Source organism: Triturus cristatus, chromosome 7 (assembly GCF_964204655.1).
Source record: "Triturus cristatus chromosome 7, aTriCri1.1, whole genome shotgun sequence".
Taxonomy (NCBI): domain Eukaryota; kingdom Metazoa; phylum Chordata; class Amphibia; order Caudata; family Salamandridae; genus Triturus; species Triturus cristatus.
In genome coordinates, this window is record NC_140590.1 from 1,055,123,483 (window position 1) to 1,055,142,465 (window position 18,983).

Below are 18,983 nucleotides of genomic sequence, written 5' to 3' on the forward strand. Positions count from 1 at the left end.
ACCCAGGACACTCAGACCAATCATAATGCTGCATTGCAGCATTGTGATTGGTCAGGGGAGCCTGACTGTGCTTCCTGTTCCTTGCGTTCAACGAGAAGAGCAGGAGCAGAGACACAAGACCGGGCGGCAAGGTAAGTGTTTTTTGTTTTTTTAATTGTTTTTTACATTACGCACCCTGCCCCCTGCACACCCTTCCTTCCACCTCCCCAGCCTGCACCCGCCGAACCACCAGCGAGCCATGCCGGCCACCACTGCATCCTTGACATTAGGCCCTTGATCATTGCCCTTGAGCCCTTTAGCCCTGTATTCGTGCTGTGTTCTTATAACCTCTCTCCTCTGGTCTCTCTTGCAGCCACCCACTGTTAGGTCCATAGTTAGGCTAACTCCTTATTGGTGCTTTTATTAGACTACAGAAGGCACCAATACCAAATGACAATCTCTCTATAGCGGTATTTTACACTGGACAGCTTCAGAGCCTACATTAAGAAAGATACAATCTAAACACCACTTGGCATGGCATTGGAGAACTGGTGCAGGCATGCATTACCCTTCTCACATTGTTTGCATTTCCTAAAGAATGTTCCTATGTGCCTAGAGTGGTACAGCTTCAGATATTCAATGTAACGTGGATCGCTGAGGACCACAAAACAAGTGGATTTTATCTAGCCGATGTGCACCAATTAGCATGAAACATATTTCCAAGGCTATCAAGCACTTGTGTCAATGCTGGATAGGCAACGCTTGATAATTGTGAGTATAAGCACTATTCAGAACTGCATCTACCAGAGTGCATTGGGAGAACAGGTGAAGGCAGCCAGTGCGCTCTCCTCCTACATTCTTAAAAGCACCGCTCCCTGAAGTATTTAGGGTTCTTACAGTGCAGCCCTGCTGGAGAGATCATTAACACCAAAGTAATCCTAGTGGAACAATTGGAGTCGCTCGAGAGTTGCCCTGGATTCAAGGTCAGTCTTACAATCGTTCTCTGGTAGGACTTAAATCTTGTAGGAATACTGACCTGTGAAGTTATTTTAGAAGCTGTTCCCTTTCCTGTAAAATTTACCTTGGTTCTAAAAAAAGGAAACCATCGCATGGACCAAAATTAATATTTAAGGGAAGATGTGTCTAAGAACTGAATGGTATGAATCATCTCATTTTCTTTAAGCTTAACTGAAGGAATCTTTCTGATTTATAAGCTGCTAAATAAACTCCATTAAGATAATAAGCTTACCAGAGGTAAGGCTGTTTGTTCGAAGTGTCAGATGTTCTAATATGAGTGGGATTTGCTGTCCCTGTCCAGTTTTCCAAATTTACATTTGGCACAATTCAGTGTCTCATTTATGGTTGGGTGGTGCAGGAAGTGCTAACCCGAAGGCAGAATCCACCTTTAGCATTTTCTACCACATACAATTAGTGCATAGAGGAATTCCATCAGCGTATTCTATACAGGATTCTTACTCCCAAGATTGAGGAAAGCCCAAATATATATTCCAGGAAAAAGTTACAGAATTGCTGTTTGTGCCAGTCCTATGAATGCAATTTAGTTTTCAGTAACCTTAAACGCCGAGCAGGGTTCCCAATATGTGACTTAATTGGCATATCAAAACAGGAGATAAATGAGACAAAAGAAGCATGAAATCATTTTTCCAGGTGCAGGGGAAGGGATAAGGTAATCCCAACCGTGCCCTGTAGATTTCTGCAATTACATTACACCTTGTGGAAGTATGTAACTATAGATGTGGAGCTGCTTAAGTGCTCTCCCCTTTAAACGAGGACATTTCTGAAGCACTAGAAAAGAAAAAGCTTTCTTTTTTTTGTAACATATTTTTATTAACATTTTACGCAAGTACTTGTACACCATTTGTCCAAGGCACTTTTCCAAGTAAACATATTGTAGATATAGTAGATGTCATCACATTCTTCGCAAGTATACATGTATTGCGATTGTGAGGTATAGGCCAGCATAGCAGTTACGATACACAATACAATGTGCATAGTGCGTCATATGCAGTCGCTCCATAGTGGTAAGCTTCCCTGTTATTTATCTGCTCCCACTTCATTCTTATTACAGAGCTGTGTAGTCCACTGCAGACATTACAGCACATGAGGGTGCTGTACACAATATAACAGAGGGTGGAGACAAGAATTGCACAACATAGGTGACTGTTCTCTCAATGTATGCAGCAACCCTAGTGCTGTTCCTAATATGCCGAGTGCTTGTTAATAATTCCCCTAATATCCTAGATAATCTGAAATAACGATGGGAGCAGCGCCTAGGGCAAATAGATGACTCAGGCTACAAGGAGTAGGACATGTGGCATGATGGGGCAGAATAAGGGCAGGTCTCAGCCTGATCCAAATAAACATTCTCATCAGGATCTACTACCTCAGGGTCAAACTGTTGAAAGTTTGCAGGACCCCGCTACTACAGGCTTTAGGGGCTGTGGGCAAAGGATACATTCTATCACATCCGATGGCTCTGGCCTAAATATAGGTTTTCTCAAGTCAGATCCCGCTGCTTCTGGTGGACATTCTGGGAGTTTCCATTGATCTCCAGGCGAGGATAATGCTGCTAGGGATTTAAGGTGAGCTAAATTTATTATGCTATGAAAGTATACTTGCTGACCAGTAGAGATGCGGCACCCAAGTGTAGCAGCTATTTGGTACAAAAAACTGAATTGCGCCCTCCAAATATGGCTTGTTGTATGTTTGTACACAGGGTGGGATTCCTCAACAGAGACTGCCCAATAAAGTTTGGAAGAGCGTGGAGCCTTTGATAAGATACTTTGGAGACTCTGAGCACCATTTTTTGTATTAATATGAAATCTTATGTGTAATCCATACTAATGTGTAGAAACAAATGATATCAAACTATGTTAGTTGATTCCCTCAACTATACTCACATCGCAGCAAAGACCTGGAACAGCCTCACCATGCACCTCCAGACCATCTCCTCAGTTCCGGAACTCCGAATGGCCCTCAAGACCTGAATGTTCGAAAAAGCCTCTGGGACCTGCAAGTGCCTGGATATCTTAACAGTTGATTAGCCGCACTTTATAAATCGTGATTGATTGATTGATACTGATCCAACTTTGTTTCTGATCTTTCTTTTCTGTTCCATTTGTAGAACCAACAACTGCTTTTGTGCCATTTTCACCACTATTTTCTTTCTATTGACGTGATTATGCAATCAAGTCACAATTTCTCTGCCTTTTCACTACTAGAATAAAGGGAGTTGATCCACATGGCAGAGACAGCCCTGAGGATTTTACGCAACCGCGGACGCAGCAGGTAAAAGCGGTGGGGCCAGCTATGGGGGGGAATTTCGAGAGACGACCACAAGGGAAAATTAAATAAATAATGAATCTTCCCTCGTGGTCGTCTCTCGATATCCCCCCCAGCCCAGCCGGCTCCACTCCTCTTACCTGCAGCAGCCGCGGCTGCGTTTACATTAGTCCTTCTATAGTATGATTTAGTATGGAATATGCATAAAAATGAATACAGTGTAACAGTTTTTGTTCTTAGAATATATTATGTTCATGTAATTTTTACCCTATGAACAATCATGCAGCTTGTTTTTGCTCAGAATGAAATTTCCCAAATTCAAATGTAGGTGCCTAATCCCTCCCTCGGCCCTCATCAAAAAGAACTGACTCTTTAGGCTGCAGCTGGAAAGTGTTGGGTGCCAGAGGACTGGCACGCCTCCCAGGGGAGCCAAGCAACAGCACATCCTCCGTTCTGTGCCAGGTAAGCTTGTCATCCTTTCGAAAGGCACAGTCAGTAGAACAGTGCGGTATTTGACTTTCAATGTTTGATTTGGAGGATCCAAGTCCCGGTTGACAGTGCATCTGGTGCAAATATAACAAACACTTTTAATGATATTCCGTAGCCCAGTAGAACAGATTTGTCGGGCAGATTTTTCTCGCGTAGTGCCTTTTGTTATTCCATAAATGATCTTGTTTTCCTTTGAAAAACACTTTTTTTCCTATTGATAAATATCATCCGAGCTAAGTTAATTGTCATCAGCTTTGTTTAGTGAGGCTACAGCCATTATTCAAATTCTGCATCTAGCATAATACATATTTAGTGCCCCAACAACGTCTATATTGAGTAAATTCCCCCTTCTTCGCTAGTGGTCTCCTCTACAAAACATGGTCCTACCCAAGCAATTAATAAAGAAAGCAGTCTCATTAATATTCAGCACGTGAGTCAATAATTGCTCCAATAGCTTAGCCAATCTCAAACTGTGATGGGAACATGACATAGGTCATTAGATGACTCACATTGTGTGGAAAAGCCATATATAGAAGTAAAGGTGCACTATATTGTGAATGTTTACGTATGGCAGAATGTCAAATTACTTAGGGGCATATTATCAAGCACAGCGTTAAAATTATCGCCGCTTTATCGGCAGAAAACTGCCGCTAAAGCGGCGATAATGGGCTTGATAATATGCCACAGAGAATTCCAATAGAAGCCTATGTTGACATCAGAACATGGGCTTCTATGGGAATTCTCAAGGGCATATTATCAAGCCCATTATTGCCGCTTTAGCAGCAGTTTTCTGCCGCTAAAGCGGCGATAATTTTAACGCCGTTTCAGGATAATATGCCCCTTAATTCTTTTCACTTGACTTAAGCCCTCATCGCGATTGGCCTGTTAAATTCTAGTATCTGCAGGAAATCCTGTTACTGAGAGTTTTCGGATAACAGCCCACCCTCTCAACTACCAGGTAAATTTTGGCAGGCCAAAAAATGCCAAAATTTACTGGATGAAAAATGCTCATTAGTTATCGGAGCATGAAGATTTTGGTGCACTGAGCTTCATCATCCACGTTATTCGCCAAAAACTCATAATAAGTGATAATCAGTGCACCTAATGGATTCCAAACACCTCAAATTATCATGGATGCTTCAGAAATGTGCAAATGTCTTTTCATTGCATCCGTTCTAAGCTTTCTATCCTTATCTGAATGATTGGTGAGTGCCACTTTGGACATCTATGCTGAAAGTATTAACATAAAGTCTACCTTTAAGCCAGTAGTGGTACTTCTTGATCTCATAACTCACTCAAAATGTCTTAGTCTCACACAATTAAAGTCTTGTTTTTAGGGCTTAGATTGAGTGTTCTTGGTAACATGCCCGCTTGAAATTTCACAAATTTTCCTAGCACATTACTTCCAAAATTATTGATGACAGACATGCACCCTGCATTGCTAATGTGATATAGAGAACTCCAGTCCCAATCTCTGCCATATGGATGACATCCTTAAATGTGATGTTACTAGGCTAACCGAGAAAATTATTATTATGGATGCTTTCTTTATCTGTTTGGAGGACAACACTTACTAAGTTTTACTTCTCAAGGCTTTTGATACGTACAACCTTGCCATCCCTCTATGTAGACCCAACAAACCCAAAGGCTATGCTCTAAACTCACTATTCTGATTGGGTTCGTTTAAATTTGTTGCAGTTAGCAGCTTCCCCATTTGTGTGCTCTAACCATTTTCTCCATTTGTTCTCTATTCATCACATCAATCTGCCAATGAAAATAGGACACGGACAGTATGCATCATCAGATCTTATTTTGAAGATACTTTAGAGGCTTTCTGAAAAGCCTTTATCGTGCCCAATAATTCTCCTTTTTCATTCACCCCTGAGGCACTGTCGCTTAAAAAAAATAACTCGAACACCAACCACATGAACAATGGTTCAACTCTGATCTTGCTGAAGTCAAGATCAATACTGATTTCTAAAACACAGCTGAAAAAATGACTTACAGCTGAAGATCAGCTGGCTTAACTTCCATCTATAAAAGCCTACAATGCCTACTAGATTAAATCATCAAAGCACAGCATGCCATCTTACATATACTGCCCCTAACATCCTGCCTCTATAGATCTTTGCATCAGAGACCAGACAGTCGTCTTAACCTAAATGTTTCTTATTAATCACAACAGCAATTCATGTATAATGCTCCCAGTGTCCCATGATGAACCCAGAGGCATAACACAAGCACCTGCAACCCCTGCAGTGCAGGGGAGGGGGAAACCCTTCAGGCTCCCCCTACCATTTTAGGGGGCATTTAGCACAAAAAAGGAATATCTAGGAGACCAGAGGCCCTCTTGACCTTCTACAGGGGGACCAATTATTGTGCATTACACCACTGGATGAAACACCGTGTCCTCATGCTCCCACCAAGTTCTTAAAATATGTATCACAGAGCTGTAGGTGATAAAGGCAAGGAAGTCCACAGGACACTTCTGGCTAATTCTTACAATTGCCCAGCCAGTTATGTTAGAAAAAAGTCTTTTTTGTAGCTCATGTCATTGCTCTAGTAACACAATGTCTGAAGAGGACATGGTACCTATGAAACTGAACGAAGACAGTCACCAAAGAATACTGTATACACTGACATCCATGTCAACTTGTGTCCTTTCTATAGCCTCATTTACTTCTCAAAAATAAAGCAACCATTGTTCAGTAAATAAAACTGGCAATCACCTCTTGCATACCCATGATTCTTACTTTCACTTGAAACATGACACTAACTTCACACTTCTAGATACCAGAGAATGCTTGCACAAAGTACTGAATATAAATGCAAATCCTATCTTGTCTCTACTTGATGTGTTAGGGGCTGTTGAAGTGGCTGACAATTTAATCTTGATTAATCATATATAAAGACTTATTCAACACCCCAGGACAGCACTTGATTAGCTTATAACCTTTTCGCCAGTGGATCTCAAAGCCTCAATGAGTGTTTCTTACTGTCCACAAGCCATTCATTCACTCTGATATAGAAAGCTCACAGGCTCTTCACTTTCCTCCGCATATTCACTGACCACTTTTGACTAATGACTGCCAGTCAAATACACTTCTGCCACTACTTCGAAATGTGTGCATATGGCACACAAAATGTTACATGCTCCGACCATCAACAATTCACACCACTCACTGAAAGAATCTCCCTGTGCCTCAAGGCTTTAAATGCCAGGGTGGCTTCAAAAGATTGGCCAAAGAGAATGTATTGTACTAGACCTTACATGGTGTCAGTCTCTTCCAATCCATTGGGTTGATTCCTTGAGTAAGTGTTAATCCTTCAAAGGATAAGTGCAGAATATGTGCATTATCTTAAATTTCAAGCCTACCATTTCAAAGAAGGTAAACCAATAGGAGAAGGACTGCAGGTGCCAGCTCAACATGGCTAAAACATCTTCTGCCACTCCCTTGTTCACATTCAAACACTATTTACACAGCTTCCTTTGGTTCAGCTCATTAAATTGCAATGCATCCTAATATAAGCTGCAGGGCCAGCGTTCAATTGCCACTTTGTGGGGCATTCCAAACTTCCATAGACAGATTCTTTGGTTTTTAGTAGGCACATGCATCAAGATCAGACACATTGGGCCATATTTATGACCCGGTTTGCCCCGCTCTTGCACCACGCAACGTGATGCAAGAGCGGCGCAAACGTTAAGTCATATTTTTGAAGCTACGAAAAGTCAATGTGTATGGCTTTGAATGAATTTTAAAAATCTAGAGTAATGCACTGCAGTGCAAATCACTGTGTTGCGTTACTCTGCGCAAGGACGGCTTTCCATGGGTGTCGCATGGATGTTCCCACACAACGCTCATGGTTATATAACCATTTCCAGATTTACCAAATCTGGTAAACCATGGAATGCGACAAAAAGATACAGCTACCCAGGAGAGGTGTACCAAGGAAAAATAACTTTATTTCTCCTTGTTTGTTCTTCTTTCTATAAAAAGAAAAAACGTCTCTCAGGAGTGTTTTTGTCCAGGAAGGGGCCCCTTCCTGCAGAAAAGCAATCCTGATTACAACACAGGCACCCTATGGTACAAGGATGCCCACAGTGGTGCTAGGCTGCCAAAACGGCACCAGCGCAAGGGAAAAGGATGGAGGATGTCATATTGGATTAATGTTGCATATACCTGTCCTTTCCCTGTGACACAGGCAGCTACGAAAGGTGACTTGCTGTGCTGCTCTGTGCCACCAAACTCATAAATGTGCCCCTTTGTGTCTTACAGAACACACTACACAGAACGTTACCTTCAAAGCACAACACTTTAATAATGTTCTTTAACATCGCTAAGATCTGCAAACATTGGGCTGATATCTGTTCTAAAATACCACCAGAAGCGATGTGGATGCCACCACCTCAAGGTACAATCATCCAGCCTGGGAAATTTGCATCTGCCTGCTTTAAGACTAAAGGGACATTATCTCCATAGTTATAAGAAACTCTAAAGACTTTCTTACATTATTTTGATTGATTATATGTCTAGAGGCTCCTGTCAATTAACAACTAAAAGTATTCCATATTTGTATTCCTTTCCCTGTTTAACCCATATACCCCCGATTATAATGTTCTGCAATTTCAAACGGTTCACTATGCTGTGTTCAATGGAAATTTAAATAAAAGAATAACGTTGATAAATGAAGAGCCATTAAATCAGTAAAAATAAATTTTATTTACAGCACAACAGAATTACAATACTGCAGAAACAAATGTTATAAAAGAGTAGAGGTGATCAATATTACTATATCTAACAGAGTTGGTAACTCATGATTGTCTAAAAAAGAGAGGACTATTGATAATTAAAAGAGCATGCTTAAATTAGGGCAGAACACATCGCCGTGATAAAAGTAAGAATGTATCAATGTTGTAATACTAATAAGTATAAATAGTTTGTCATACTCAAAAAATATTGATTTGTATTTCATTTAAATTTCCGTACGTCGTTGAATTCTGCAGCCCAAACTCTCCATCAACAATTGTGGGTCAAGGATTTGAGCACATTTAGGATTGTATTGATCATAACAAAGCAAATGTGTTTTTGAAAAAATCGCAATATTTGGCTGGTATAAAAATGTAATAGTTGTATATAATCTGTTTGATATTTTCTGGTATTCTTTTAGCATTTCTGTAGATATACAGGGGAAGAAATATACTAGATAACAGATGTTGTTTGTATGTATGGTTGCTTATGCTGGTTGCATTCTTATTAGAAAAATGGCAAACTATACTGTATGTCAATTATAGACTAGGAGAGTGAGGAAGACACAGTATGACCCATATCATGGTGGTAAACTGTGTGGTTTCTGCAATGTAGCCGGTCGTCTGCTGAAAAGAATAAGGTACAGCCTTAGAAAGTGAGGAAAGAGTGTAAGTAAGGGGTGGACGAGGTCTGCGGGACTGTGTAAATTATGTTTTGTTGATGAGAGGAGCGGACAAGTCACTTATGTGAAGAGAGGACCAGCGGAAACTGATGATGGTGGGAAGATCAGTATTGATGTCTGGCATGGCCTCATTGGGGTGGGCATGGTCGACGGTGTAGGAAGGAATGTGAAAAAGTCCTTATATGAGGGAAGCCCGTCTGTCATGGTGCGGTTTATGTAATCTCAAAGTTCTGAGGTATCATAGTTCGGTGGTCGGGACAGAACTTAGCCCATATAAATATTGAGTTGCTGGTAAGGGCCGATTAAGAATATAGCGAGACAAAGGGGTAGGACAAGGTGTTTGAAAGCTACAGTCGAAATAGTGAGCTAGGAATATCAAAGTTGTGGTTGGTTAGGATGATAGTCACAGTGGTATATGTAGAGGGAGAGTGAATTAAGAAGGACAAATAGGCAGCTGTATTGAAAATTGCCAAATGTTGGAATGTGGCTTACTTGTAAACAGCAGGTTGTTGGTATAATGGAAAGGAAAGAAAGGGAATAGAATGAAAGTTGTCAGAAATAAATCTAGCATTAGCCCTTTCACAGAAGATTGAAAGAATTCAGTTGCGTACCTGGGGACGTTGCTGTCTTTGTTACGTGAAGTCGCCTACCTAATTGTTTGAGAAGCAGACTATGATCAGGTAGGAATGTATGTTCAAGGTGTGATCTTCATTGAAAGTTGTCATAAAATTGGCTACGTATGCTAGATGTATGTTTAAAGGATTTTTACTAAATAGGGCTACAGCAGAATAAAAAAAAACTAGAGCAGAATTTAAACACATTTTCACAATGTTGTGCAACACATTTTAGGTTTTAATCTAGACAATATATAAGCAATTGCATTTGGCTCAAAAATGAGAAAATTTTCATCTTTTGTAGGATGGTCAAAAGTTCAGGGGGAAACCGATTATAAATACTTGGGGCGATGTTTCAAATCAACGAGAAGTGGACAATACATATTGAACTTTCCATACTCAGTGTCTTAAAATCCATTGGTGGCTCCTGTAAATCTAGTACGTATTATGAAGGCTATTCAGTATCCTTCTTAATTAAGGATTTCCAACTAAAAATACCACAGCCGCAATGTATTATATGTCCCAAAGCTCTTAATGCTAGATCTTAGGCAAGGAGGAACTGGAGATCTGCGCTTTGAAATATTTACTTTCACTTCCTTCTTCTGCTCCGAAGAAAGCTGTTGGATTAAAATCTATTCTAACTTATTGGCATGATAAAACGGTGGTAAATACTCTGGGATACTTTAATAATCTCTTCCATATCCTCATAATTTCCATAAATTGTTGGACAGAGTTGATAATGGTGTGTGTTGATGGGCTCAAATTTTATATAAGCAGCTAGGATAATTAAGGAACCTTTATAAGTAAGATTTGAAGAATGTGTTAGCCTTTCTAAAACTGAATTGAATTTTGTGGCTCGGAAAATGTTGACACATAGAGATTTCACTTACTAAAACATAAACAAGCGGACTTCCCAGTTCATTTTTCTTGGGTAATGCTAAGGGCAATTTTATGTAACTGCTTTACACCATTTTGATCTAAGACAAGAGATTTTACAATTATTGGTTTAAATACCTTTTAGTAATTATTTCATAATGAACCAAAAACCTAAAAAGCTAAATGAGCCCTTAGATCCAAAAACGCTTTTGAATATGTCTTGTATGTAACTTTACACCCTCTCTCTTCATTGTCCACTCAGTCTTTGATGGCTTTGTTATGAGAAGGGTCCCCGGGATACAGGTGCATAGGTCCAGGAGGGGGGTACGGGGTGTTACGCCATGCTGAAAATACATTCTGTAGTAAATAGTCGGGTACAGGTGCTTATCTATCAGATTTCACCTAGGATTCTCACATACCCACACTGACAAAAGCACACACACTTCTCCTATTCTATGTTTTGAAGACCTAAAAAATGTTGATTAGTTTGAAAAATATTGCATTTTAAACAGCGAAATTCTCCCCCTCCCCTAAAACGAATTTCGTTGTGCGCGCAGCATCACCAAATGCGATGCAGTGCGCGCAACAAAATTCGTTTTCTTTATTTTTTTCGTAACTTACCTGCAATCGGCCGTATGCCGCATTTTGCAACCCCCCACCCTGCCCCTCCTCTGCCCCACGTCACCGCCCCAGTAACACGCCCTACACGGGCCGTCGCTGCCCTCATGTCCTGCTTCTCATATAATGTGTTTTACCAACATGTCTCAGGGTATTTGTTGGAAAATTTTAAGCTCACCCCCCTACCCCCCAATCTTACTGCCCAAGCTACGCACCAAGGCAGTACATGTGGTCAGGCCCTCAGGGTGCAAGGAGGCCTGAGTCCTAGCTCATTTTCAGCATTTGAAAAAGACAGATTTAGGGACGGGGTCTTCTAAAACTGCAAAATGTCCTGTGCCCCAGAGATGATGTGGTACTAATGAGGACATACATATTATATTTAATGCTAAAATAACTGTGTTTTTGACCACACAAAATGATTCTTAAAAGTATCTGCGTTCCCACAGACCTGTCAGGCATTACTTGCTGTGTGAAGCAGGAGAGACAAGCCTGGCCATCCCCTCCCCCACTGAGCTGAAATGCCACTTCCGCCAGTAACTTTAGCAGCCACTTGTCTCTGCCAAGAGAACATTAGGGGAGTGAATCCATTCTCCTTCCAGGAGCCTCTGCCAGAAACTGTATAAATATCCGGAAACTCAACACCACCAGCAAAAAGTGCTGACCTGAGCACACAGGCCATTAATGGAACACGAGGCCTCAGGAGCAAAGGCAGCGCCTCTTCCGGAAGACACTTCTACAAGAGGCCGCCATGGCCCTCAATCTGCGCATTAAATGAGTGTATTGTGCTGCACCTCAGAGTTTACACACGAGGACATCTACTTAAAGGCTCGAGAGCACTGGCCCTAGATGGGTGTGCCCTGAGGGTGGAGGCTTCTAAAAAGGTGTGATTTTTATTAATCAGCAAACATTGCTAATAAGAATGAAATTATAGATTATTTGAAAAGTAAAGTGGTACTCGAGTGTATCTAATGCCAGAAGATTGAGTACCCTTAAGTCGCATAATAGTGACCCATGCAAGTTAAAACGGTTAAAAACTATAATATAAAAATGAAGAATGCTAGTTTCCTTTGTAAGTTACATTAGATTTGCACTATCAAATACACTTTGTATTTCAATGATTTTCTTAATTTGTGCGTTTCTGCTCTCAGCTACTCCACAGATGTACATCCTATGCAGCTCAGTGGTGTGTACGTGCCGCATTTAAACATGTCGAGGAAAGCTGTCCAAATCATGGCGCCAAGATGAGCAATGTCCTTCATGTGATGTAGGTACACTTTTTCATTTAATGATCTCATATCACAAGTGGCTCCAAAATTTCGCCAATGACACTAGACAATAGCCACATATCACATTAATGTTTGGGATGTAAGGAGATAAATAGGTTTAATTCACTTGTGCCATTTTCACAAGATTTACATAACAGATTTTGCACTCACGTGCTCTCAGCAAGAACTGATAGGTGTTTCGTCACCGCTTGCATGGTTTTCAGAAAATGTATTACACCTTGATGTATTTTATGACAGTCATGTGAACTGTCTGAACTATTGCAGGGCGGGTTTCCACTATGTCAAGACAACATAGTCATGCACTGAGTTTGATAGAGCTCCAAAAACTTTAATTTTAAAGAGCATGTACTGTAATCCGCTATATGTCTATTGCGGCAAAATATCATACAGCAATGTGGTATTTGTATTGCTTTTAGCCCTGACGAAGTCCTGTGGAAACATCCTAAAGACGACGAAACACGTGTTGGCTAGAGGAAGGTCGTTTGAAGAAAATAAAACATAACAATAGAAGAAGGGAAAATAAATCTCCTACGGTGCAATGTCACTTCCAAAAAACGTTCATAATGACTATATTTTCTTCTGCAGATAATGGTTTGTAAAGTAATCTTGCGGATGTGATTACAGCTAAATGACAAACGTAAACAAATCCAGTATGTCTCACCGTTGAATCCTTTTGGCTTAACCAATTTTTATTTTTTTTCTACGATGGCCACTGTGCTTGCATGCACAGCAGTCATCTTTGAATTATTTTTATTAGGCTTTAAAAAATCCCATTTAAAGATGGCCATCACAGATGCATGCTCATCTGCAGTGCTCACCTGTGAATGGATTTCATTAAAGCATAAAAACATTAAAAGTGGCCACTGCACCTGCATGCACACACCCCGGCAGCCATCTTTGAAAGGTTGAAAAACACTTCTAAGACAGCCTCCACCCGATAAACCGCGCTCAGAGTGGAAATATTCTGAAGGGATACGTGAGGAGATTTTATCTCTTCAAACTCCTGTTATTTGCATTGAAACAAGACATCTGGTGGACCTATGCAGGGATGCATTGCCCCATCATCATTCAACATCCGCCACCCAGCCAACAGATTCTATGCATGTGCACATCAGACTGCTATTGACCTGTGCGCCAGTGATTCTGTTGCTATCTACAACATTTCTTGTCGGAGTGCTCAATTTGCTGATAAGCAAATAGATAAATACATAAATCCATCCATCCAGTAGCCGCCTCCTCTGCTGTCCCATGAGCCATTTTGCCACCTGTGTCTTCATAAATTTCAACTGAGCTTCCAGTTTTATGATCGCCAACTGAGTGAATTCATCGGGCATCGCTATATGGCTTCTGAGTACCGTGGCAGACCTGGGAGAACTGCATCATTTATTAGCTCATTTGCAAAACTGTCTCTGGAACCTATCGTTTTAAAATAAAATATTTGGAAAAATGTGCTTGGAAATGAACCACTGTACACAATAAAAAAAAATGTTTGGAATGTGAGTTAAATCACAAATTGCTTGCCCATTCGTGTGGTGTTTTGTCCAGTATGGGCCTCATTGTGTGCTCCCTAGTGCTGGCCCTGTTAAATCTGCCCCAGAAACCTATCAATGCCCTGGGTTCCGCAGTGGACTGGGCGGGGCTTCGGTTAATGGAGATCACAGGTGGTGGAAAACGGGTTCCCCTGCGAACTGAGAAATTACAAAGGGAATTGAAAGCTCTGGGTTTGATTCCCTGGTATTCTTATTTCCCCACCCGGCTGCCAAAGGACCCCGCTGAAATATACCAAGTCAATGGATTTACCGCAGACTTTCTAATACACCATGACACCAGTTACTCAGTTATGGGGACCGCATATTTGGCCCCAAATAGGTTGCTTGTAATAACTCCAGAGCCCCAGCACTTTTTAAGCCCTATTTATATCTTTTTAGTCAGTTTCTCAGAGGTGCAAAAAGATAGGGTTGGTTCATCCCTTTAAGCTGATCAATGGACGATGCTCAGCGAAATCTGCAGTAATCCTGTTAGCAGACCGTCTGGAAAAGCACTTATACTATTAGTCGACAGCGATAATGTCTTAATCAGGACCGTTTACGCCTTACGGCACAGCGGGTGGTGGAGTGTTCTTGAAGTGTGCCTTAGCATGCACGCGAGAAGCTCTTCTTACAGAAAGGCTGATCACTCATTAGGAGCAAGCCTGGCAGCCATGTTATCTCATGCACAGGGGTGTAGCTTCAGGAGGGCGGGGGAGGGTGAAGGGGGGGCAAACATTATTTAATAAATAGTTGGGCATAGGAGCTCTCAGTCAGTTATGGTAAGGTGTCTGTCAGTTTCACCTGGGATATTTAAATACTCAAAAACACGCTCACACACTCTCTCTCCTCTGTTTTGAAGGTCTTAAAACGTGATTGTTTTACAAAATGCTGTGTTTTGAGTACCCCCTCACAAATTGCACTCCTTCCCTTTCTACTGCCCCATAAGTCCCACTCACGCACTGCTTCTCATATAATGATTAACATGACATGCCACAGTGATTGTCATAAAATCTAGAGCTCACACCCCCTATTCTTATCGACCAAACAGCACCCTTGCTAATGCATCACAACAATGGCCTCTGATATCTATGCTAAAGGGGAGTAACTGGTGCAGTGCTTAATCATCAAACATGCATTGCAAGAGGACTAGTCTTGTGTGTGGTTGTTTGCGGAGAGAAACACTATATGGAAGTGAAAGCGGACGAGGATCACTGACCCCAAACAGCTTCTCAACTTCTCAGCCTTTTTTCAACAACCAGGCCCTATTGTCTCCAGATCAACCTTCAGGGTGTCCAGGCTAATGAAAGTCTGAAATAGAACATGTTTGTTGTATATGCAAGATCATTTGTGTTCAACATTGTGTGCACTGTCAGGCCCAGCTTGGTCATAATAGAAGTTGATTTCAGCAAACATTTTATTTATCACTGTATTAACATGATTTTTATAATGTAGTAATGAAACAGGTTCTTGTCCTTTCCTGAAAAAACACATATTTTGCCCATAAACAGCAAGCCATCTAAATATCAGAGTTATCATTATGCCAAGGGAACCCATTATCACGCCTGGAAAGGCCAACTTATACCAGGGTGATAAAAAAGCTACTCACAACAACCTCTATTTCTCAAACTCTCTCCAATTATGCAAGGGATGCTCATTACAGGACAGACCACAATATGTATCAAGGATGGCCACACATATGAGAAACATATCTATCGCTATGCCTGATATGGTCTTCAATTTGTTAGACATGGTCGCATAATGCCAGTGTTTCACCTAATCTTCCTTGGATGATCACAATATACCTGGCAAGTCACTACACAATGGATGCAACTAATATGGAATGAATAACAAGAATTGTGCTGGGCACAGTCATCATTGTGCGAGGAATTGTTACCATAATGCTAAGGATGTCCCACTATACAAAGAAAAGCATTAAGCCAGGTCTGGCAAGGGTAATGCAAAGGGGTATGTCAGGGTGCAATTTATGCTGGTGGTGGTCACAATTATGTACGATAAATATACCATCATGCCTACTATAAGGCCATGGTTGCAAGCATTAGGCTAACAATGTCAACAACACACTGTGCAGCCATTGTGCCAATAATAGCTGCTACTGTGCCACCTCTGGCCACTATTACTCATACGATTACTGCTACTTGACATAGATGACTATCGGTGCACGAAATACTGGTAACTATAGTGCCCAGGAATTTTATGCTCCAGGGCCATCATTATGGCAAGGGTGTCCACCACTATTCCAAGGATTCCTTCAATGTGCAAAATGTGACAGGTTTGGCCATAACTATGCGAGAGATAATGATCAGTAGGACTGGCTAGCCACCATTAGGCCTGTGATGGACACCACAAGTGCAGAGATATGTCCAGTGGCATAACGAAAGTTAAGCCCCCCCTGCAAAGTACATGGAGGGGGCCCCCATGGGGAACAACCTTTACAACGCAACTTTTACAACGCACTACCTTTACAACGCATTTTTTACAACGAATAATCCATTACAACGCATGACATTACAACGCATGACACTACAACGCATTTTTAAAAACTACCTTTACAACGCATTCCATTACAACGCATACTACCATTACAACGCATACCATTACAACGCATAATATTACACTACACTATCCAACACTTACCCTACTGTTGCACCCCCTGGAGTTAGAATAGTAATTTTTACCCCTATACTATCCAACACTTACCCTACTGTTGCACCCCCTGGAGTTAGAATAGTAATTTTTACCCCTATTCTATCCAACACTTACCCTACTGTTGCACCCCCTGGAGTTAGAATAGTAATTTTTACCCCTATACTATCCAACACTTACCCTACTGTTGCACCCCCTGGAGTTAGAATAGTAATTTTTACCCCTATACTATCCAACACTTACCCTACTGTTGCACCCCCTGGAGTTAGAATAGTAATTTTTACCCCTATACTATCCAACACTTACCCTACTGTTGCACCCCCTGGAGTTAGAATAGTAATTTTTACCCCTATACTATCCAACACTTACCCTACTGTTGCACCCCCTGGAGTTAGAATAGTAATTTGTACCCCTATACTATCCAACACTTACCCCACTGTTGCACCCCCTGGAGTTAGAATAGTAATTTTTACCCCTATACTATCCAACACTTACCCCACTGTTGCACCCCCTGGAGTTAGAATAGTAATTTTTACCCCTATACTATCCAACACTTACCCTACTGTTGCACCCCCTGGAGTTAGAATAGTAATTTTTACCCCTATACTATCCAACACTTACCCTACTGTTGCACCCCCTGGAGTTAGAAAAGTAACTTTTACCCCTATACTATCTAATACTTACCTTAAATGCAATTTAATATTATGCGTTGTAATGGTGTGCGTTGTAAAGGTAGTATGCGTTGTAATGGAAATGCGTTGTAAAGGTAGTTTTTAAAAATGCGTTGTAGTGTCATGCGTTGTAATGTCATGCGTTGTAATGGATTATGCGTTGTAAGTGCATGCGTTGTAAGTGCATGCGTTGTAAAAGTGTGCGTTGTAACGTCATACATCCGCCCCCATGCTCCGGACCCAGTCAGGAGCTCTCAGTGACGCCTGTGCACATTCGCGGAGGGGGCTCCCTGGAGCTCGGGGGCTCCACACAGCAGGGGCTATTGTTACGCCACTGGATATGTCTAGGATAGCCACTGTTTAAACACATATGGTCGTTTGTATACAATTGGTGTGTGAAAATGAAATAGTCAAATTGAACTGTGAATAGGCTTTGACTTAGAGAGACAATGTAAAGTTTCTTTTTGTTACAGCCGTTTGGAGACATAAAGATGAAAGTATGAAGAGCGTACTTTGCCTCTGCAGGAGCTATGTCCAGGACCAGCTTGGAGAAGAACCTGTGAGAATTAAAGACCTGGAACAATTGGTCAAGGCATGTTAGAGGAAGGAAACTCCTAAATACTTTTGAGAAACAGGAATTTTGTTTACCCAGGAAATTTGTGACCCATAATGCACCAGGCAATCAAAGATAGATTGTGTGTTCTGAAGAACTGGGACATTAATGCCATGGAGAAAAAGTATATGACAGGTGGAAATAGTTGAACCACCAGGGACCCTCAGGATTCAAGGGGACTTAAACCCCTAATATATATGTCATCAAGGTCGTTTGGTCGGCTGAAACGCGTTATGGCAGACTTTGGCAAATAAAAATATATTTGCACTCACTTGGGTTCACGCTCTTTTGTCCTGTACTGAGGTCCTGACCTGTACTGAGGTTGGAGCTACAGTGTGCAGCGAGGTGCTTAGATATATATATCTATCTAACTATCTATCTATATATATATATATATATATATATATATATATATATATATATATATATATATATATATATATATATATATATATATATATATATATATATATATATATATATATATATTATCTACTGGCGGTCGCCAGTAGATAGTTATAGTTAGGACCGAGTTTCCATAGGAAATCTGAAAATTCTATTTTGAATAACTTTGGCGAAATTTTCAAAACTAATGGGGCGCTCCGCTGAGCTCCTACCCTGAAAGTCTCGGGGTGATTCGTCAAGCGGGGTCTGAGAAAAAAGGAGGGTCCCAAAACGCGTTTTCCCCATGCATTTTCCCAGAGGACCTTTAGTCGAAGGTACAGCCCGAACGGCTGAACAGAATTACTTGAAATTTGGCAAAGAGGTAGTCCTCAGGTCAGGCATGTGCCTTTTGCATATATGGTGTCAATCTGCTCAGTAGTTCCTGAGAAAATTGCAGTTAAAAGTACATAAATATCCATAAGCGCGCACCGTGCGCGCACAATAACTTGCGCGAGCGTAATTCTGAT

General features: G+C 41.1%; 1 protein-coding gene and 1 long non-coding RNA gene across 2 annotated transcripts in view; one reads left to right on the top strand and one right to left on the bottom strand.

The window, feature by feature from the left end:
• The window catches only part of KCTD16 (potassium channel tetramerization domain containing 16), a 445,658-nt gene that overhangs the window by 389,372 nt on the left and 37,303 nt on the right, over positions 1 to 18,983 (bottom strand). The window lies entirely within an intron of this gene.
• LOC146811082 (uncharacterized) lies at positions 11,978 to 14,105 on the top strand. Its single transcript, XR_014966680.1, has 3 exons — positions 11,978 to 12,190; positions 12,458 to 12,573; positions 13,012 to 14,105. It is a non-coding gene; the product is annotated as an uncharacterized LOC146811082 (long non-coding RNA).